The sequence below is a fragment of the Ixodes scapularis genome, unplaced genomic scaffold, assembly GCF_016920785.2.
Source record: "Ixodes scapularis isolate PalLabHiFi unplaced genomic scaffold, ASM1692078v2 PGA_scaffold46__3_contigs__length_2488377, whole genome shotgun sequence".
Lineage (NCBI taxonomy): Eukaryota > Metazoa > Arthropoda > Arachnida > Ixodida > Ixodidae > Ixodes > Ixodes scapularis.
This window is the reverse complement of record NW_024609875.1, coordinates 1,576,644-1,599,684: the sequence shown is the minus strand read 5'-3', so window position 1 is coordinate 1,599,684 and position 23,041 is coordinate 1,576,644.

Genomic DNA, 23,041 nt, shown 5'->3' with positions numbered 1-23,041 from the left:
GAGCAGACGCATATTCGCGCACGTTCGGCTTTGGAGCAAAGGGCCCGTGTTTCGTGGTACGTTTGCGTTACGCCATTCCAGATTGGCTGCGGTGGCTCGTGTTATTTGCTACGCTCCATCTCAATGGCGTGGAGGAGCAGACGCATATTCGCGCACGTTCGACTTTGCAGCAAAGGGCCCGTGTTTCGTGATACGTTTGCGTTACGCCATTCCAGATTGGCTGCGGTGGCTCGTGTTATTCGCTACGCTCCATCTCAATGGCGTGGAGGAGCAGACGCATATTCGCGCACGTTCGGTTTTGCAGCAAAGGGCCCGTGTTTCGTGGTACGTTTGCGTTACGCCATTCCAGATTGGCTGCGGTGGCTCGTGTTATTCGCTACGCTCCATCTCAATGGCGTGGAGGAGCAGACGCATATTAGCGCACGTTCGGCTTTGCAGCAAGGGGCCCGTGTTTCGTGGTACGTTTGCGTTACTCCATGCCAGATTGGCTGCGCTGGCTCGTGTTATTCGCTACGGTCCATCTCAAGGGCGTAGAGGAGCAGACGCATATTTGCGCACGTTCAGCTTTGCAGCAAGGGGCCAGTGTTTCGTGGTACGTTGGCGTTACGCCATGCCAGATTGGCTGCGCTGGCTCGTGTCATTCGCTACGCTCCATCTCAATGGAGTGGAGGAGCAGACGCAGATTAGCGCACGTTCGGCTTTGCAGCAAGGGGCCCGTGTTTCGTGGTACGTTGGCGTTACGCCATGCCAGATTGGCTGCGCTGGCTCGTGTCATTCGCTACGCTCCATCTCAATGGTGTGGAGGAGCAGACGCATACTAGCGCACGTTCGGCTTTGCAGCAAGGGGCCCGTGTTTCGTGGTACGTTGGCGTTACGCCATGCCAGATTGGCTGCGCTTTCTCGTGTCATTCGCTACGCTCCATCTCAATGGCGTGGAGGAGCAGACGCATATTAGCGCACGTTCGGCTTTGCAGCAAGGGGCCCGTGTTTCGTGGTACGTTGGCGTTACTCCATGCCAGATTGGCTGCGCTGGCTCGTGTCATTCGCTACGCTCCATCTCATTGGCGTGGAGGAGCAGACGCATATTAGAGCACGTTCGGCTTTGCAGCAAGGGGCCCGTGTTTCGTGGTACGTTGGCGTTACTCCATGCCAGATTGGCTGCGCTGGCTCGTGTCATTCGCTACGCTCCATCTCAATGGCGTGGAGGAGCAGACGCATATTAGCGCACGTTCGGCTTTGCAGCAAGGGGCCAGTGTTTCGTGGTACGTTGGCGTTACGCCATGCCAGATTGGCTGCGCTGGCTCGTGTCGTTCGCTACGCTCCATCTCAATGGCGTGGAGGAGCAGACGCATATTAGCGCACGTTCGGCTTTGCAGCAAGGGGCCAGTGTTTCGTGGTACGTTGGCGTTACGCCATGCCAGATTGGCTGCGCTGGCTCGTGTCATTCGCTACGCTCCATCTCAATGGCGTGGAGGAGCAGACGCATATTAGCGCACGTTCGGCTTTGCAGCAAGGGGCCCGTGTTTCGTGGTACGTTGGCGTTACTCCATGCCAGATTGGCTGCGCTGGCTCGTGTCATTCGCTACGCTCCATCTCAATGGCGTGGAGGAGCAGACGCATATTAGCGCACGTTCGGCTTTGCAGCAAGGGGCCAGTGTTTCGTGGTACGTTGGCGTTACGCCATGCCAGATTGGCTGCGCTTTCTCGTGTCATTCGCTACGCTCCATCTCAATGGCGTGGAGGAGCAGACGCATACTAGCGCACGTTCGGCTTTGCAGCAAGGGGCCCGTGTTTCGTGGTACGTTGGCGTTACGCCATGCCAAATTGGCTGCGCTGGCTCGTGTCATTCGCTACGCTCCATCTCAATGGCGTGGAGGAGCAGACGCATATTAGCGCACGTTCGGCTTTGCAGCAAGGGGCCAGTGTTTCGTGGTACGTTGGCGTTACGCCATGCCAGATTGGCTGCGCTGGCTCGTGTCATTCGCTACGCTTCATCTCAATGGCGTGGAGGAGCAGACGCATAAGAGCGCACGTTCGCCTTTGCAGCAAGGGGCCCGTGTTTCGTGGTACGTTGGCGTTACTCCATGCCAGATTGGCTGCGCTGGCTCGTGTCATTCGCTACGCTCCATCTCAATGGCGTGGAGGAGCAGACACATATTAGAGCACGTTCGCCTTTGCAGCAAGGGGCCCGTGTTTCGTGGTACGTTGGCGTTTCTCCATGCCAGATTGGCTGCGCTGGCTCGTGTCATTCGCTACGGTTCATCTCAAGGGCGTAAAGGAGCAGACGCATATTTGCGCACGTTCGGCTTTGCAGCAAGGGGGCCGTGTTTCGTGGTAAATTGGCGTTACTCCACACTAGATTGGCTGCGCTGGCTCGTGTCATTCGCTACGCTCCATCTCAATGGCGTGGAGGAGCAGACGCATATTCGCGCACGTTCGGCTTTGCAGCAAAGGGCCCGTGTTTCGTGGTACGTTGGCGTTACGCCATGCCGGATTGGCTGCGGTGGCTCGTGTTATTCGCTACGCTCCATCTCAATGGCGTGGAGGAGCAGACGCATATTCGCGCACGTTCGGCTTTGCAGCAAAGGGCCCGTGTTTCGTGATACGTTGGCGTTACTCCACGCTAGATTGGCTGCGCTGGCTCGTGTCATTCGCTGCGCTCCATCTCAACGGCGTGGCGAAGCAAACGCATATTCACGCACGTTCGACTTTGCAGCAAAAGGCCCCTGTTTCGTAATACGTTGGCGTTACGCCATGCTAGATTGGCTGCGGTGGCTCGTGTTATTCGCTACGCTCCATCTCAATGGCGTGGAGGAACAGACGCATATTGGCGTACGTTCGACTTTGCAGCAAAGGGCCCCTGTTTCGTAATACGTTGGCGTTACGCCATGCCAGATTGGCTGCGGTGGCTCGTGTTATTCGCTACGCTCCATCTCAATGGCGTGGAGGAACAGACGCATATTCGCGCACGTTCGGTTTTGCAGCAAAGGGCCCGTGTTTCGTGGTACGTTTGCGTTACGCCATTCCAGATTGGCTGAGGTGGCTCGTGTTATTCGCTACGCTCCATCTCAATGGCGTGGAGGAGCAGACACACATTCCCGCACGTTCGGTTTTGCAGCAAAGGGCCCGTGTTTCGTGATACGTTGGCGTTACTCCACGCTAGATTGGCTGCGCTGGCTCGCGTCATTCGCTGCGCTCCATCTCAATGGCGTGGAGAAGCAGACGCATATTCGCGCACGTTCGGCTTTGCAGCAAATGGCCCGTGTTTCGTGATACGTTTGCGTTACGCCATTCCAGATTGGCTGCGGTGGCTCGTGTCATTCGCTACGCTCCATCTCAATGGCGTGGAGGAGCAGACGCATATTAGCGCACGTTCGGCTTTGCAGCAAGGGGCCAGTGTTTCGTGGTACGTTGGCGTTACTCCACACCAGATTGGCTGCGGTGGCTCGTGTCATTCGCTACGCTCCATCTCAATGGCGTGGAGGAGAACACGGATATTAGCGCACGTTCGGCTTTGCAGCAAGGGGCCCGTGTTTCGTGGTACGTTGGCGTTACTCCACACCAGATTGGCTGCGGTGGCTCGTGTCATTCGCTACGCTCCATCTCAATGGCGTGGAGGAGCAGACGCATATTAGCGCACGTTCGGCTTTGCAGCAAGGGGCCCGTGTTTCGTGGTACGTTGGCGTTACGCCATGCCAGATTGGCTGCGCTGGCTCGTGTCATTCGCTACGCTCCATCTCAATGGCGTGGAGGAGCAGACGCATATTAGCGCACGTTCGGCTTTGCAGCACGGTGCCAGTGTTTCGTATTACGTTGGTGTTACTCCATGCCAGATTGGCTGCGCTGGCTCGTGTCATTCGCTACGCTTCATCTCAATGGCGTGGAGGAGCAGACGCATAAGAGCGCACGTTCGCCTTTGCAGCAAGGGGCCCGTGTTTCGTGGTACGTTGGCGTTACTCCATGCCAGATTGGCTGCGCTGGCTCGTGTCATTCGCTACGCTCCATCTCAATGGCGTGGAGGAGCAGACGCATATTCGCGCACGTTCGACTTTGCAGCAAAAGGCCCCTGTTTCGTAATACGTTGGCGTTACGCCATGCTAGATTGGCTGCGGTGGCTCGTGTTATTCGCTAAGCTCCATCTCAATGGCGTGGAGGAGCAGACGCACATTCGCGCACGTTCGGTTTTGCAGCAAAGGGCCCGTGTTTCGTGATACGTTGGCGTTACTCCACACCAGATTGGCTGCGCTGGCTCGTGTCATTCGCTACGCTCCATCTCAATTCCGTGGCGGAGCGGATGCATATTCGCGCACGTTCGGCTTTGCAGCAAGGGGCCCGTGTTTCGTGGTACGTTGGCGTTACTCCATGCCAGATTGGCTGCGCTGGCTCGTGTCATTCGCTACGCTCCATCTCAATGGCGTGGAGGAGCAGACGCATATTCGCGCACGTTCGACTTTGCAGCAAAAGGCCCCTGTTTCGTAATACGTTGGCGTTCCGCCATGCTAGATTGGCTGCGGTGGCTCGTGTCATTCGCTACGCTCCATCTCAATGGCGTGGAGGAGCAGACGCATATTGGCGTACGTTCGACTTTGCAGCAAAGGGCCCCTGTTTCGTAATACGATGGCGTTACGCCATGCCAGATTGGCTGCGGTGGCTCGTGTTATTCGCTAAGCTCCATCTCAATGGCGTGGAGGAACAGACGCATATTCGCGCACGTTCGGTTTTGCAGCAAAGGGCCCGTGTTTCGTGGTACGTTTGCGTTACGCCATTCCAGATTGGCTGCGGTGGCTCGTGTTATTCGCTACGCTCCATCTCAATGGCGTGGAGGAGCAGACGCATATTCGCGCACGTTCGGCTTTGCAGCAAAGGGCCCGTGTTTCGTGGTACGTTTGCGTTACGCCATTCCAGATTGGCTGAGGTGGCTCGTGTTATTCGCTACGCTCCATCTCAATGGCGTGGAGGAGCAGACGCACATTCGCGCACGTTCGGTTTTGCAGCAAAGGGCCCGTGTTTCGTGATACGTTGGCGTTACTTCACGCTAGATTGGCTGCGCTGGCTCGTGTCATTCGCTGCGCTCCATCTCAATGGCGTGGAGAAGCAGACGCATATTCGCGCACGTTCGGCTTTGCAGCAAAGGGCCCGTGTTTCGTGATACGTTTGCGTTACGCCATTCCAGATTGGCTGCGGTGGCTCGTGTTATTCGCTACGCTCCATCTCAATGGCGTGGAGGAGCAGACGCATATTCGCGCACGTTCGGTTTTGCAGCAAAGGGGCCGTGTTTCGTGGTACGTTTGCGTTACGCCATTCCAGATTGGCTGCGGTGGCTCGTGTTATTCGCTACGCTCCATCTCAATGGCGTGGAGGAGCAGACGCATATTCGCGCACGTTCGGCTTTGCAGCAAAGAGCCCGTGTTTCGTGATACGTTTGCGTTACGCCATTCCAGATTGGCTGCGGTGGCTCGTGTTATTCGCTACGCTTCACCTCAATGGCGTGGAGGAGCAGACGCATATTCGCGCACGTTCGGTTTTGCAGCAAAGGGCCCGTGTTTCGTGGTACGTTTGCGTTACGCCATTCCAGATTGGCTGCGGTGGCTCGTGTTATTCGCTACGCTCCATCTCAATGGCGTGGAGGAGCAGACGCATATTCGCGCACGTTCGGCTTTGCAGCAAAGGGCCCGTGTTTCGTGATATGTTGGCGTTACTCCACGCTAGATTGGCTGCGCTGGCTCGTGTCATTCGCTGCGCTCCATCTCAACGGCGTGGCGAAGCAGACGCATATTCGCGCACGTTCGACTTTGCAGCAAAAGGCCCCTGTTTCGTAATACGTTGGCGTTACGCCATGCTAGATTGGCTGCGGCGGCTCGTGTTATTCGCTACGCTCCATCTCAATGGCGTGGCGGAGCAGACGCATATTGGCGTACGTTCGACTTTGCAGCAAAGGGCCCCTGTTTCGTAATACGTTGGCGTTACGCCATGCCAGATTGGCTGCGGTGGCTCGTGTTATTCGCTACGCTCCATCTCAATGGCGTGGAGGAACAGGCGCATATTCGCGCACGTTCGGTTTTGCAGCAAAGGGCCCGTGTTTCGTAGTACGTTGGCGTTACGCCATGCCAGATTGGCTGCGGTGGCTAGTGTCATTCGCTACGCTTTATCTCAACGGCGTGGCGGAGCAGACGCATATTCGCGTACGTTCGACTTTGCAGCAAAGGGCCCCTGTTTCGTAATACGTTGGCGTTACGCCATGCCAGATTGGCTGCGGTGGCTCGTGTTATTCGCTACGCTCCATCTCAATGGCGTGGAGGAGCAGACGCATATTAGCGCACGTTCGGCTTTGCAGCAAGGGGCCCGTGTTTCGTGGTACGTTGGCGTTACGCCATGCCAGATTGGCTGCGCTGGCTCGTGTCATTCGCTACGCTCCATCTTATTGGCGTGGAGGAGCAGACGCATATTAGCGCACGTTCGGCTTTGCAGCAAGGGGCCCGTGTTTCGTGGTACGTTGGCGTTACGCCATGCCAGATTGGCTGCGCTGGCTCGTGTCATTCGCTACGCTCCATCTCAATGGCGTGGAGGAGCAGACGCATATTTGCGCACGTTCGGCTTTGCAGCAAGGGGCCCGTGTTTCTTGGTACGTTGGCGTTACTCCACACCAGATTGACTGCGGTGGCTCGTGTCATTCGCTACGCTCCATCTCAATGGCGTGGAGGAGCAGACGCATACTAGCGCACGTTCGGCTTTGCAGCAAGGGGCCCGTGTTTCGTGGTACGTTGGCGTTACGCCATGCCAGATTGGCTGCGCTTTCTCGTGTCATTCGCTACGCTCCATCTCAATGGCGTGGAGGAGCAGACGCATATTAGCGCACGTTCGGCTTTGCAGCAAGGGGCCCGTGTTTCGTGGTACGTTGGCGTTACTCCACACCAGATTGGCTGCGGTGGCTCGTGTCATTCGCTACGCTCCATCTCAATGGCGTGGAGGAGCTGACGCATATTTGCGCACGTTCGGCTTTGCAGCAAGGGGCCCGTGTTTCGTGGTACGTTGGCGTTACGCCATGCCAGCTTGGCTGCGCTGGCTCGTGTCATTCGCTACGCTCAATCTCAATGGCGTGGAGGAGCAGACGCATATTAGCGCACGTTCGGCTTTGCAGCAAGGGGCCCGTGTTTCGTGGTACGTTGGCGTTACTCCATGCCAGATTATCTGCGCTGGCTCGTGTCATTCGCTACGCTCCATCTCAATGGCGTGGAGGAGCAGACGCATATTAGCGCACGTTCGGCTTTGCAGCAAGGGGCCAGTGTTTCGTGGTACGTTGGCGTTACTCCATGCCAGATTGGGTGCACTGGCTCGTGTCATTCGCTACGCTCCATCTCAATGGCGTGGAGGAGCAGACGCATATTAGCGCACGTTCGGCTTTGCAGCAAGGGGCCCGTGTTTCGTGGTACGTTGGCGTTACTCCATGCCAGATTGAGTGCGCTGGCTCGTGTCATTCGCTACGCTCCATCTCAATGGCGTGGAGGAGCAGACGCATATTTGCGGACGTTCGGCTTTGCAGCAAGGGGCCAGTGTTTCGTGGTACGTTGGCGTTACGCCATGCCAGATTGGCTGCGCTTTCTCGTGTCATTCGCGACGCTCCATCTCAATGGCGTGGAGGAGCAGACGCATACTAGCGCACGTTCGGCTTTGCAGCAAGGGGCCCGTGTTTCGTGGTACGTTGGCGTTACGCGATGCCAAATTGGCTGCGCTGGCTCGTGTCATTCGCTACGCTCCATCTCAATGGCGTGGAGGAGCAGACGCATATTAGCGCACGTTCGGCTTTGCAGCAAGGCGCCCGTGTTTCGTGGTACGTTGGCGTTACTACACACCAGATTGGCTGCGGTGGCTCGTGTCATTCGCTACGCTCCATCTCAATGGCGTGGAGGAGCAGACGCATATTTGCGTACGTTCGGCTTTGCAGCAAAGGGCCCCTGTTTCGTAATACGTTGGCGTTACGCCACGCCAGATTGGCTGCGGTGGCTCGTGTTATTCGCTACGCTCCATCTCAATGGCGTGGAGGAACAGGCGCATATTCGCGCACGTTCGGTTTTGCAGCAAAGGGCCCGTGTTTCGTAGTACGTTGGCGTTACGCCATGCCAGATTGGCTGCGGTGGCTAGTGTGATTCGCTACGCTCCATCTCAACGGCGTGGCGGAGCAGACGCATATTCGCGTACGTTCGACTTTGCAGCAAAGGGCCCCTGTTTCGTAATACGTTGGCGTTACGCCATGCCAGATTGGCTGTGGTGGCTCGTGTTATTCGCTACGCTCCATCTCAATGGCGTGGAGGAGCAGACGCATATTAGCGCACGTTCCGCTTTGCAGCAAGGGGCCCGTGTTTCGTGGTACGTTGGCGTTACGCCATGCCAGATTGGCTGCGCTGGCTCGTGTCATTCGCTACGCTCCATCTCATTGGCGTGGGGGAGCAGACGCATATTAGCGCACGTTCGGCTTTGCAGCAAGGGGCCCGTGTTTCGTGGTACGTTGGCGTTACGCCATGCCAGATTGGCTGCGCTGGCTCGTGTCATTCGCTACGCTCCATCTCAATGGCGTGGAGGAGCAGACGCATATTAGCGCACGTTCGGCTCTGCAGCAAGGGGCCCGTGTTTCTTGGTACGTTGGCGTTACTCCACACCAGATTGGCTGCGGTGGCTCGTGTCATTCGCTACGCTCCATCTCAATGGCGTGGAGGAGCAGACGCATATTTGCGCACGTTCGGCTTTGCAGCAAGGGGCCCGTGTTTCGTGGTACGTTGGCGTTACGCCATGCCAGCTTGGCTGCGCTGGCTCGTGTCATTCGCTACGCTCCATCTCAATGGCGTGGAGGAGCAGACGCATATTAGCGCACGTTCGGCTTTGCAGCAAGGGGCCCGTGTTTCGTGGTACGTTGGCGTTACTCCATGCCAGATTGGCTGCGCTGGCTCGTGTCATTCGCTACGCTCCATCTCAATGGCGTGGAGGAGCAGACGCATATTAGCGCACGTTCGCCTTTGCAGCAAGGGGCCAGTGTTTCGTGGTACGTTGGCGTTACGCCATTCCAGATTGGCTGAGGTGGCTCGTGTTATTCGCTACGCTCCATCTCAATGGCGTGGAGGAGCAGACGCACATTCGCGCACGTTCGGTTTTGCAGCAAAGGGCCCGTGTTTCGTGATACGTTGGCGTTACTCCACGCTAGATTGGCTGCGCTGGCTCGTGTCATTCGCTGCGCTCCATCTCAATGGCGTGGAGAAGCAGACGCATATTCGCGCACGTTCGGCTTTGCAGCAAAGGGCCCGTGTTTCGTGATACGTTTGCGTTACGCCATTCCAGATTGGCTGCGGTGGCTCGTGTTATTCGCTACGCTCCATCTCAATGGCGTGGAGGAGCAGACGCATATTCGCGCACGTTCGGTTTTGCAGCAAAGGGGCCGTGTTTCGTGGTACGTTTGCGTTACGCCATTCCAGATTGGCTGCGGTGGCTCGTGTTATTCGCTACGCTCCATCTCAATGGCGTGGAGGAGCAGACGCATATTCGCGCACGTTCGGCTTTGCAGCAAAGGGCCCGTGTTTCGTGATACGTTTGCGTTACGCCATTCCAGATTGGCTGCGGTGGCTCGTGTTATTCGCTACGCTTCATCTCAATGGCGTGGAGGAGCAGACGCATATTCGCGCACGTTCGGTTTTGCAGCAAAGGGCCCGTGTTTCGTGGTACGTTTGCGTTACGCCATTCCAGATTGGCTGCGGTGGCTCGTGTTATTCGCTACGCTCCATCTCAATGGCGTGGAGGAGCAGACGCATATTCGCGCACGTTCGGCTTTGCAGCAAAGGGCCCGTGTTTCGTGATATGTTGGCGTTACTCCACGCTAGATTCGCTGCGCTGGCTCGTGTCATTCGCTGCGCTCCATCTCAACGGCGTGGCGAAGCAGACGCATATTCGCGCACGTTCGACTTTGCAGCAAAAGGCCCCTGTTTCGTAATACGTTGGCGTTACGCCATGCTAGATTGGCTGCGGCGGCTCGTGTTATTCGCTACGCTCCATCTCAATGGCGTGGCGGAGCAGACGCATATTGGCGTACGTTCGACTTTGCAGCAAAGGGCCCCTGTTTCGTAATACGTTGGCGTTACGCCATGCCAGATTGGCTGCGGTGGCTCGTGTTATTCGCTACGCTCCATCTCAATGGCGTGGAGGAACAGGCGCATATTCGCGCACGTTCGGTTTTGCAGCAAAGGGCCCGTGTTTCGTAGTACGTTGGCGTTACGCCATGCCAGATTGGCTGCGGTGGCTAGTGTCATTCGCTACGCTCCATCTCAACGGCGTGGCGGAGCAGACGCATATTCGCGTACGTTCGACTTTGCAGCAAAGGGCCCCTGTTTCGTAATACGTTGGCGTTACGCCATGCCAGATTGGCTGCGGTGGCTCGTGTTATTCGCTACGCTCCATCTCAATGGCGTGGAGGAGCAGACGCATATTAGCGCACGTTCGGCTTTGCAGCAAGGGGCCCGTGTTTCGTGGTACGTTGGCGTTACGCCATGCCAGATTGGCTGCGCTGGCTCGTGTCATTCGCTACGCTCCATCTCAATGGCGTGGAGGAACAGACGCATATTTGCGCACGTTCGGCTTTGCAGCAAGGGGCCCGTGTTTCGTGGTACGTTGGCGTTACGCCATGCCAGCTTGGCTGCGCTGGCTCGTGTCATTCGCTACGCTCCATCTCAATGGCGTGGAGGAGCAGACGCATATTTGCGCACGTTCGGCTTTGCAGCAAGGGGCCCGTGTTTCGTGGTACGTTGGCGTTACGCCATGCCAGATTGGCTGCGCTGGCTCGTGTCATTCGCTACCTCCATCTCAATGGCGTGGAGGAGCAGACGCATATTTGCGCACGTTCGGCTTTGCAGCAAGGGGCCCGTGTTTCTTGGTACGTTGGCGTTACTCCATGCCAGATTGGGTGCGCTGGCTCGTGTCATTCGCTACGCTCCATCTCAATGGCGTGGAGGAGCAGACGCATATTAGCGCACGTTCGGCTTTGCAGCAAGGGGCCCGTGTTTCGTGGTACGTTGGCGTTACGCCATGCCAGATTGGCTGCGGTGGCTCGTGTCATTCGCTACGCTCCATCTCAATGGCGTGGAGGAGCAGACGCATACTAGCGCACGTTCGGCTTTGCAGCAAGGGGCCCGTGTTTCGTGGTACGTTGGCGTTACGCCATGCCAGATTGGCTGCGGTGGCTCGTGTCATTCGCTACGCTCAATCTCAATGGCGTGGAGGAGCAGACGCATATTAGCGCACGTTCGGCTTTGCAGCAAGGGGCCCGTGTTTCGTGGTACGTTGGCGTTACGCCATGCCAGCTTGGCTGCGCTGGCTCGTGTCATTCGCTACGCTCAATCTCAATGGCGTGGAGGAGCAGACGCATATTAGCGCACGTTCGGCTTTGCAGCAAGGGGCCCGTGTTTCGTGGTACGTTGGCGTTACTCCATGCCAGATTGGCTGCGCTGGCTCGTGTCATTCGCTACGCTCAATCTCAATGGCGTGGAGGAGCAGACGCATATTAGCGCACGTTCGGCTTTGCAGCAAGGGGCCCGTGTTTCGTGGTACGTTGGCGTTACGCCATGCCAGATTGGCTGCGCTGGCTCGTGTCATTCGCTACGCTCCATCTCAATGGCGTGGAGGAGCAGACGCATACTAGCGCACGTTCGGCTTTGCAGCAAGGGGCCCGTGTTTCGTGGTACGTTGGTGTTACGCCATGCCAGCTTGGCTGCGCTGGCTCGTGTCATTCGTTACGCTCAGTCTCAATGGCGTGGAGGAGCAGACGCATATTAGCGCACGTTCGGCTTTGCAGCAAGGGGCCCGTGTTTCGTGGTACGTTGGCGTTACTCCATGCCAGATTGGGTGCGCTGGCTCGTGTCATTCGCTACGCTCCATCTCAATGGCGTGGAGGAGCAGACGCATACTAGCGCACGTTCGGCTTTGCAGCAAGGGGCCCGTGTTTCGTGGTACTTTGGCGTTACTCCATGCCAGATTGGCTGCGCTGGCTCGTGTCATTCGCTACGCTCAATCTCAATGGCGTGGAGGAGCAGACGCATATTAGCGCACGTTCGGCTTTGCAGCAAGGGGCCCGTGTTTCGTGGTACGTTGGCGTTACGCCATGCCAGATTGGCTGCGCTGGCTCGTGTCGTTCGCTACGCTCCATCTCAATGGCGTGGAGGAGCAGACGCATACTAGCGCACGTTCGGCTTTGCAGCAAGGGGCCCGTGTTTCGTGGTACGTTGGTGTTACGCCATGCCAGCTTGGCTGCGCTGGCTCGTGTCATTCGTTACGCTCAGTCTCAATGGCGTGGAGGAGCAGACGCATATTAGCGCACGTTCGGCTTTGCAGCAAGGGGCCAGTGTTTCGTGGTACGTTGGCGTTACTCCATGCCAGATTGGGTGCGCTGGCTCGTGTCATTCGCTACGCTCCATCTCAATGGCGTGGAGGAGCAGACGCATATTAGCGCACGTTCGGCTTTGCAGCAAGGGGCCCGTGTTTCGTGGTACGTTGGCGTTACTCCATGCCAGATTGAGTGCGGTGGCTCGTGTCATTCGCTACGCTCCATCTCAATGGCGTGGAGGAGCAGACGCATATTTGCGGACGTTCGGCTTTGCAGCAAGGGGCCCGTGTTTCGTGGTACGTTGGCGTTACTCCACACCAGATTGACTGCGGTGGCTCGTGTCGTTCGCTACGCTCCATCTCAATGGCGTGGAGGAGCAGACGCATACTAGCGCACGTTCGGCTTTGCAGCAAGGGGCCCGTGTTTCGTGGTACGTTGGCGTTACTCCATGCCAGATTGGCTGCGCTGGCTCGTGTCATTCGCTACGCACCATCTCAATGGCGTGGAGGAGCAGACGCATATTAGCGCACGTTCGGCTTTGCAGCAAGGGGCCCGTGTTTCGTGGTACTTTGGCGTTACTCCATGCCAGATTGGCTGCGCTGGCTCGTGTCATTCGCTACGCTCAATCTCAATGGCGTGGAGGAGCAGACGCATATTAGCGCACGTTCGGCTTTGCAGCAAGGGGCCCGTGTTTCGTGGTACGTTGGCGTTACGCCATGCCAGATTGGCTGCGCTGGCTCGTGTCATTCGCTACGCACCATCTCAATGGCGTGGAGGAGCAGACGCATATTAGCGCACGTTTGGCTTTGCAGCAAGGGGCCCGTGTTTCGTGGTACGTTTGCGTTACGCCATGCCAGATTGGCTGCGCTGGCTCGTGTCATTCGCTACGCTCAATCTCAATGGCGTGGAGGAGCAGACGCATATTAGCGCACGTTCGGCTTTGCAGCAAGGGGCCCGTGTTTCGTGGTACTTTGGCGTTACTCCATGCCAGATTGGCTGCGCTGGCTCGTGTCATTCGCTACGCTCAATCTCAATGGCGTGGAGGAGCAGACGCATATTAGCGCACGTTCGGCTTTGCAGCAAGGGGCCCGTGTTTCGTGGTACGTTGGCGTTACGCCATGCCAGATTGGCTGCGCTGGCTCGTGTCATTCGCTACGCTCAATCTCAATGGCGTGGAGGAGCAGACGCATATTAGCGCACGTTCGGCTTTGCAGCAAGGGGCCCGTGTTTCGTGGTACGTTGGCGTTACGCCATGCCAGCTTGGCTGCGCTGGCTCGTGTCATTCGCTACGCTCAATCTCAATGGCGTGGAGGAGCAGACGCATATTAGCGCACGTTCGGCTTTGCAGCAAGGGGCCCGTGTTTCGTGGTACGTTGGCGTTACTCCATGCCAGATTGGGTGCGCTGGCTCGTGTCATTCGCTACGCTCCATCTCAATGGCGTGAAGGAGCAGACGCATATTAGCGCACGTTCGGCTTTGCAGCAAGGGGCCCGTGTTTCGTGGTACGTTGGCGTTACTCCATGCCAGATTGAGTGCGCTGGCTCGTGTCATTCGCTACGCTCCATCTCAATGGCGTGGAGGAGCAGACGCATATTTGCGGACGTTCGGCTTTGCAGCAAGGGGCCAGTGTTTCGTGGTACGTTGGCGTTACTCCATGCCAGATTGGGTGCGCTGGCTCGTGTCATTCGCTACGCTCCATCTCAATGGCGTGGAGGAGCAGACGCATATTAGCGCACGTTCGGCTTTGCAGCAAGGGGCCCGTGTTTCGTGGTACGTTGGCGTTACTCCATGCCAGATTGAGTGCGCTGGCTCGTGTCATTCGCTACGCTCCATCTCAATGGCGTGGAGGAGCAGACGCATATTTGCGGACGTTCGGCTTTGCAGCAAGGGGCCCGTGTTTCGTGGTACGTTGGCGTTACTCCACACCAGATTGACTGCGGTGGCTTGTGTCGTTCGCTACGCTCCATCTCAATGGCGTGGAGGAGCAGACGCATACTAGCGGACGTTCGGCTTTGCAGCAAGGGGCCCGTGTTTCGTGGTACGTTGGCGTTACTCCATGCCAGATTGGCTGCGCTGGCTCGTGCCATTCGCTACGCACCACCTCAATGGCGTGGAGGAGCAGACGCATATTAGCGCACGTTCGGCTTTGCAGCAAGGGGCCCGTGTTTCGTGGTACTTTGGCGTTACTCCATGCCAGATTGGCTGCGCTGGCTCGTGTCATTCGCTACGCTCCATCTCAATGGCGTGGAGGAGCAGACGCATATTTGCGCACGTTCGGCTTTGCAGCAAGGGGCCCGTGTTTCGTGGTACGTTGGCGTTACTCCACACCAGATTGGCTGCGGTGGCTCGTGTCGTTCGCTACGCTCCATCTCAATGGCGTGGAGGAGCAGACGCATATTTGCGCACGTTCGGCTTTGCAGCAAGGGGCCCGTGTTTCGTGGTACGTTGGCGTTACTCCACACCAGATTGACTGCGGTGGCTCGTGTCGTTCGCTACGCTCCATCTCAATGGCGTGGAGGAGCAGACGCATATTTGCGCACGTTCGGCTTTGCAGCAAGGGGCCCGTGTTTCGTGGTACTTTGGCGTTACTCCATGCCAGATTGGCTGCGCTGGCTCGTGTCGTTCGCTACGCTCCATCTCAATGGCGTGGAGGAGCAGACGCATATTTGCGCACGTTCGGCTTTGCAGCAAGGGGCCCGTGTTTCGTGGTACGTTGGCGTTACTCCACACCAGATTGGCTGCGGTGGCTCGTGTCGTTCGCTACGCTCCATCTCAATGGCGTGGAGGAGCAGACGCATATTTGCGCACGTTCGGCTTTGCAGCAAGGGGCCCGTGTTTCGTGGTACGTTGGCGTTACTCCACACCAGATTGACTGCGCTGGCTCGTGTCATTCGCTACGCTCCATCTCAATGGCGTGGAGGAGCAGACGCATATTTGCGCACGTTCGGCTTTGCAGCAAGGGGCCCGTGTTTCGTGGTACTTTGGCGTTACTCCATGCCAGATTGGCTGCGCTGGCTCGTGTCGTTCGCTACGCTCCATCTCAATGGCGTGGAGGAGCAGACGCATATTAGCGCACGTTCGGCTTTGCAGCAAGGGGCCCGTGTTTCGTGGTACGTTGGCGTTACTCCATGCCAGATTGACTGCGGTGGCTCGTGTCGTTCGCTACGCTCCATCTCAATGGCGTGGAGGAGCAGACGCATACTAGCGGACGTTCGGCTTTGCAGCAAGGGGCCCGTGTTTCGTGGTACGTTGGCGTTACTCCATGCCAGATTGGCTGCGCTGGCTCGTGCCATTCGCTACGCACCATCTCAATGGCGTGGAGGAGCAGACGCATATTAGCGCACGTTCGGCTTTGCAGCAAGGGGCCCGTGTTTCGTGGTACTTTGGCGTTACTCCATGCCAGATTGGCTGCGCTGGCTCGTGTCATTCGCTACGCTCCATCTCAATGGCGTGGAGGAGCAGACGCATATTTGCGCACGTTCGGCTTTGCAGCAAGGGGCCCGTGTTTCGTGGTACGTTGGCGTTACTCCACACCAGATTGGCTGCGGTGGCTCGTGTCGTTCGCTACGCTCCATCTCAATGGCGTGGAGGAGCAGACGCATATTTGCGCACGTTCGGCTTTGCAGCAAGGGGCCCGTGTTTCGTGGTACGTTGGCGTTACTCCACACCAGATTGACTGCGGTGGCTCGTGTCGTTCGCTACGCTCCATCTCAATGGCGTGGAGGAGCAGACGCATATTAGCGCACGTTCGGCTTTGCAGCAAGGGGCCCGTGTTTCGTGGTACGTTGGCGTTACTCCACACCAGATTGACTGCGGTGGCTCGTGTCGTTCGCTACGCTCCATCTCAATGGCGTGGAGGAGCAGACGCATATTAGCGCACGTTCGGCTTTGCAGCAAGGGGCCCGTGTTTCGTGGTACGTTGGCGTTACTCCACACCAGATTGACTGCGGTGGCTCGTGTCGTTCGCTACGCTCCATCTCAATGGCGTGGAGGAGCAGACGCATATTAGCGCACGTTCGGCTTTGCAGCAAGGGGCCCGTGTTTCGTGGTACGTTGGCGTTACTCCACACCAGATTGGCTGCGGTGGCTCGTGTCGTTCGCTACGCTCCATCTCAATGGCGTGGAGGAGCAGACGCATATTAGCGCACGTTCGGCTTTGCAGCAAGGGGCCCGTGTTTCGTGGTACGTTGGCGTTACTCCACACCAGATTGACTGCGGTGGCTCGTGTCGTTCGCTACGCTCCATCTCAATGGCGTGGAGGAGCAGACGCATATTAGCGCACGTTCGGCTTTGCAGCAAGGGGCCCGTGTTTCGTGGTACGTTGGCGTTACTCCACACCAGATTGACTGCGGTGGCTCGTGTCGTTCGCTACGCTCCATCTCAATGGCGTGGAGGAGCAGACGCATATTAGCGCACGTTCGGCTTTGCAGCAAGGGGCCCGTGTTTCGTGGTACGTTGGCGTTACTCCACACCAGATTGACTGCGGTGGCTCGTGTCGTTCGCTACGCTCCATCTCAATGGCGTGGAGGAGCAGACGCATATTAGCGCACGTTCGGCTTTGCAGCAAGGGGCCCGTGTTTCGTGGTACGTTGGCGTTACTCCACACCAGATTGGCTGCGGTGGCTCGTGTCGTTCGCTACGCTCCATCTCAATGGCGTGGAGGAGCAGACGCATATTAGCGCACGTTCGGCTTTGCAGCAAGGGGCCCGTGTTTCGTGGTACGTTGGCGTTACTCCACACCAGATTGACTGCGGTGGCTCGTGTCGTTCGCTACGCTCCATCTCAATGGCGTGGAGGAGCAGACGCATACTAGCGGACGTTCGGCTTTGCAGCAAGGGGCCCGTGTTTCGTGGTACGTTGGCGTTACTCCATGCCAGATTGGCTGCGCTGGCTCGTGCCATTCGCTACGCACCATCTCAATGGCGTGGAGGAGCAGACGCATATTAGCGCACGTTCGGCTTTGCAGCAAGGGGCCCGTGTTTCGTGGTACTTTGGCGTTACTCCATGCCAGATTGGCTGCGCTGGCTCGTGTCATTCGCTACGCTCCATCTCAATGGCGTGGAGGAGCAGACGCATATTTGCGCACGTTCGGCTTTGCAGCAAGGGGCCCGTGTTTCGTGGTACGTTGGCGTTACTCCACACCAGATTGGCTGCGGTGGCTCGTGTCGTTCGCTACGCTCCATCTCAATGGCGTGGAGGAGCAGACGCATATTTGCGCACGTTCGGCTTTGCAGCAAGGGGCCCGTGTTTCGTGGTACGTTGGCGTTACTCCACACCAGATTGACTGCGGTGGCTCGTGTCGTTCGCTACGCTCCATCTCAATGGCGTGGAGGAGCAGACGCATATTAGCGCACGTTCGGCTTTGCAGCAAGGGGCCCGTGTTTCGTGGTACGTTGGCGTTACTCCACACCAGATTGGCTGCGGTGGCTCGTGTCGTTCGCTACGCTCCATCTCAATGGCGTGGAGGAGCAGACGCATATTAGCGCACGTTCGGCTTTGCAGCAAGGGGCCCGTGTTTCGTGGTACGTTGGCGTTACTCCACACCAGATTGACTGCGGTGGCTCGTGTCGTTCGCTACGCTCCATCTCAATGGCGTGGAGGAGCAGACGCATATTTGCGCACGTTCGGCTTTGCAGCAAGGGGCCCGTGTTTCGTGGTACGTTGGCGTTACTCCACACCAGATTGACTGCGGTGGCTCGTGTCGTTCGCTACGCTCCATCTCAATGGCGTGGAGGAGCAGACGCATATTAGCGCACGTTCGGCTTTGCAGCAAGGGGCCCGTGTTTCGTGGTACGTTGGCGTTACTCCACACCAGATTGGCTGCGGTGGCTCGTGTCGTTCGCTACGCTCCATCTCAATGGCGTGGAGGAGCAGACGCATATTAGCGCACGTTCGGCTTTGCAGCAAGGGGCCCGTGTTTCGTGGTACGTTGGCGTTACTCCACACCAGATTGACTGCGGTGGCTCGTGTCGTTCGCTACGCTCCATCTCAATGGCGTGGAGGAGCAGACGCATATTAGCGCACGTTCGGCTTTGCAGCAAGGGGCCCGTGTTTCGTGGTACGTTGGCGTTACTCCACACCAGATTGACTGCGGTGGCTCGTGTCGTTCGCTACGCTCCATCTCAATGGCGTGGAGGAGCAGACGCATATTAGCGCACGTTCGGCTTTGCAGCAAGGGGCCCGTGTTTCGTGGTACGTTGGCGTTACTCCACACCAGATTGACTGCGGTGGCTCGTGTCGTTCGCTACGCTCCATCTCAATGGCGTGGAGGAGCAGACGCATATTAGCGCACGTTCGGCTTTGCAGCAAGGGGCCCGTGTTTCGTGGTACGTTGGCGTTACTCCACACCAGATTGGCTGCGGTGGCTCGTGTCGTTCGCTACGCTCCATCTCAATGGCGTGGAGGAGCAGACGCATATTAGCGCACGTTCGGCTTTGCAGCAAGGGGCCCGTGTTTCGTGGTACGTTGGCGTTACTCCACACCAGATTGACTGCGGTGGCTCGTGTCGTTCGCTACGCTCCATCTCAATGGCGTGGAGGAGCAGACGCATACTAGCGGACGTTCGGCTTTGCAGCAAGGGGCCCGTGTTTCGTGGTACGTTGGCGTTACTCCATGCCAGATTGGCTGCGCTGGCTCGTGCCATTCGCTACGCACCATCTCAATGGCGTGGAGGAGCAGACGCATATTAGCGCACGTTCGGCTTTGCAGCAAGGGGCCCGTGTTTCGTGGTACTTTGGCGTTACTCCATGCCAGATTGGCTGCGCTGGCTCGTGTCATTCGCTACGCTCCATCTCAATGGCGTGGAGGAGCAGACGCATATTTGCGCACGTTCGGCTTTGCAGCAAGGGGCCCGTGTTTCGTGGTACGTTGGCGTTACTCCACACCAGATTGGCTGCGGTGGCTCGTGTCGTTCGCTACGCTCCATCTCAATGGCGTGGAGGAGCAGACGCATATTTGCGCACGTTCGGCTTTGCAGCAAGGGGCCCGTGTTTCGTGGTACGTTGGCGTTACTCCACACCAGATTGACTGCGGTGGCTCGTGTCGTTCGCTACGCTCCATCTCAATGGCGTGGAGGAGCAGACGCATATTTGCGCACGTTCGGCTTTGCAGCAAGGGGCCCGTGTTTCGTGGTACGTTGGCGTTACGCCATGCCAGATTGGCTGCGCGTTCTCGTGTCATTCGCTACGCTCCATCTCAATGGCGTGGAGGAGCAGACGCATATTAGCGCACGTTCGGCTTTGCAGCAAGGGGCCCGTGTTTCGTTGTACGTTGGCGTTACTCCACACCAGATTGGCTGCGGTGGCTCGTGTCATTCGCTACTCTCCATCTCAATGGCGTGGAGGAGCAGATGCATATTTGCGCACGTTCGGCTTTGCAGCAAGGGGCCCGTGTTTCGTGGTACGTTGGCGTTACGCCATGCCAGCTTGGCTGCGCTGGCTCGTGTCATTCGCTACGCTCAATCTCAATGGCGTGGAGGAGCAGACGCATATTAGCGCACGTTCGGCTTTGCAGCAAGGGGCCCGTGTTTCGTGGTACGTTGGCGTTACTCCATGCCAGATTGGCTGCGCTGGCTCGTGTCATTCGCTACGCTCCATCTCAATGGCGTGGAGGAGCAGACGCATATTAGCGCACGTTCGCCTTTGCAGCAAGGGGCCAGTGTTTCGTGGTACGTTGGCGTTACGCCATTCCAGATTGGCTGAGGTGGCTGGTGTTATTCGCTACGCTCCATCTCAATGGCGTGGAGGAGCAGACGCACATTCGCGCACGTTCGGTTTTGCAGCAAAGGGCCCGTGTTTCGTGATACGTTGGCGTTACTCCACGCTAGATTGGCTGCGCTGGCTCGTGTCATTCGCTGCGCTCCATCTCAATGGCGTGGAGGAGCTGACGCATATTCGCGCACGTTCGGCTTTGCAGCAAAGGGCCCGTGTTTCGTGATACGTTTGCGTTACGCCATTCCAGATTGGCTGCGGTGGCTCGTGTTATTCGCTACGCTTCATCTCAATGGCGTGGAGGAGCAGACGCATATTCGCGCACGTTCGGTTTTGCAGCAAAGGGCCCGTGTTTCGTGGTACGTTTGCGTTACGCCATTCCAGATTGGCTGCGGTGGCTCGTGTTATTCGCTACGCTCCATCTCAATGGCGTGGAGGAGCAGACGCATGTTCGCGCACGTTCGGCTTTGCAGCAAAGGGCCCGTGCTTCGTGATATGTTGGCGTTACTCCACGCTAGATTCGCTGCGCTGGCTCGTGTCATTCGCTGCGCTCCATCTCAACGGCGTGGCGAAGCAGACGCATATTCGCGCACGTTCGACTTTGCAGCAAAAGGCCCCTGTTTCGTAATACGTTGGCGTTACGCCATGCTAGATTGGCTGCGGCGGCTCGTGTTATTCGCTACGCTCCTTCTCAATGGCGTGGCGGAGCAGACGCATATTGGCGTACGTTCGACTTTGCAGCAAAGGGCCCCTGTTTCGTAATACGTTGGCGTTACGCCATGCCAGATTGGCTGCGGTGGCTCGTGTTATTCGCTACGGTCCATCTCAATGGCGTGGAGGAACAGGCGCATATTCGCGCACGTTCGGTTTTGCAGCAAAGGGCCCCTGTTTCGTAATACGTTGGCGTTACGCCATGCCAGATTGGCTGCGGTGGCTCGTGTTATTCGCTACGCTCCATCTCAATGGCGTGGAGGAGCAGACGCATATTAGCGCACGTTCGGCTTTGCAGCAAGGGGCCCGTGTTTCGTGGTACGTTGGCGTTACGCCATGCCAGATTGGCTGCGCTGGCTCGTGTCATCCGCTACGCTCCATCTCATTGGCGTGGGGGAGCAGACGCATATTAGCGCACGTTCGGCTTTGCAGCAAGGGGCCCGTGTTTCGTGGTACGTTGGCGTTACGCCATGCCAGATTGGCTGCGCTGGCTCGTGTCATTCGCTACGCTCCATCTCAATGGCGTGGAGGAGCAGACGCATATTAGCGCACGTTCGGCTCTGCAGCAAGGGGCCCGTGTTTCTTGGTACGTTGGCGTTACTCCACACCAGATTGGCTGCGGTGGCTCGTGTCATTCGCTACGCTCCATCTCAATGGCGTGGAGGAGCAGACGCATATTTGCGCACGTTCGGCTTTGCAGCAAGGGGCCCGTGTTTCGTGGTACGTTGGCGTTACGCCATGCCAGCTTGGCTGCGCTGGCTCGTGTCATTCGCTACGCTCCATCTCAATGGCGTGGAGGAGCAGACGCATATTAGCGCACGTTCGGCTTTGCAGCAAGGGGCCCGTGTTTCGTGGTACGTTGGCGTTACTCCATGCCAGATTGGCTGCGCTGGCTCGTGTCATTCGCTACGCTCCATCTCAATGGCGTGGAGGAGCAGACGCATATTAGCGCACGTTCGCCTTTGCAGCAAGGGGCCAGTGTTTCGTGGTACGTTGGCGTTACGCCATTCCAGATTGGCTGAGGTGGCTCGTGTTATTCGCTACGCTCCATCTCAATGGCGTGGAGGAGCAGACGCACATTCGCGCACGTTCGGTTTTGCAGCAAAGGGCCCGTGTTTCGTGATACGTTGGCGTTACTCCACGCTAGATTGGCTGCGCTGGCTCGTGTCATTCGCTGCGCTCCATCTCAATGGCGTGGAGAAGCAGACGCATATTCGCGCACGTTCGGCTTTGCAGCAAAGGGCCCGTGTTTCGTGATACGTTTGCGTTACGCCATTCCAGATTGGCTGCGGTGGCTCGTGTTATTCGCTACGCTCCATCTCAATGGCGTGGAGGAGCAGACGCATATTCGCGCACGTTCGGTTTTGCAGCAAAGGGGCCGTGTTTCGTGGTACGTTTGCGTTACGCCATTCCAGATTGGCTGCGGTGGCTCGTGTTATTCGCTACGCTCCATCTCAATGGCGTGGAGGAGCAGACGCATATTCGCGCACGTTCGGCTTTGCAGCAAAGGGCCCGTGTTTCGTGATACGTTTGCGTTACGCCATTCCAGATTGGCTGCGGTGGCTCGTGTTATTCGCTACGCTTCATCTCAATGGCGTGGAGGAGCAGACGCATATTCGCGCACGTTCGGTTTTGCAGCAGAGGGCCCGTGTTTCGTGGTACGTTTGCGTTACGCCATTCCAGATTGGCTGCGGTGGCTCGTGTTATTCGCTACGCTCCATCTCAATGGCGTGGAGGAGCAGACGCATATTCGCGCACGTTCGGCTTTGCAGCAAAGGGCCCGTGTTTCGTGATATGTTGGCGTTACTCCACGCTAGATTCGCTGCGCTGGCTCGTGTCATTCGCTGCGCTCCATCTCAACGGCGTGGCGAAGCAGACGCATATTCGCGTTCGTTCGACTTTGCAGCAAAAGGCCCCTGTTTCGTAATACGTTGGCGTTACGCCATGCTAGATTGGCTGCGGCGGCTCGTGTTATTCGCTACGCTCCATCTCAATGGCGTGGCGGAGCAGACGCATATTGGCGTACGTTCGACTTTGCAGCAAAGGGCCCCTGTTTCGTAATACGTTGGCGTTACGCCATGCCAGATTGGCTGCGGTGGCTCGTGTTATTCGCTACGCTCCATCTCAATGGCGTGGAGGAACAGGCGCATATTCGCGCACGTTCGGTTTTGCAGCAAAGGGCCCGTGTTTCGTAGTACGTTGGCGTTACGCCATGCCAGATTGGCTGCGGTGGCTAGTGTCATTCGCTACGCTCCATCTCAACGGC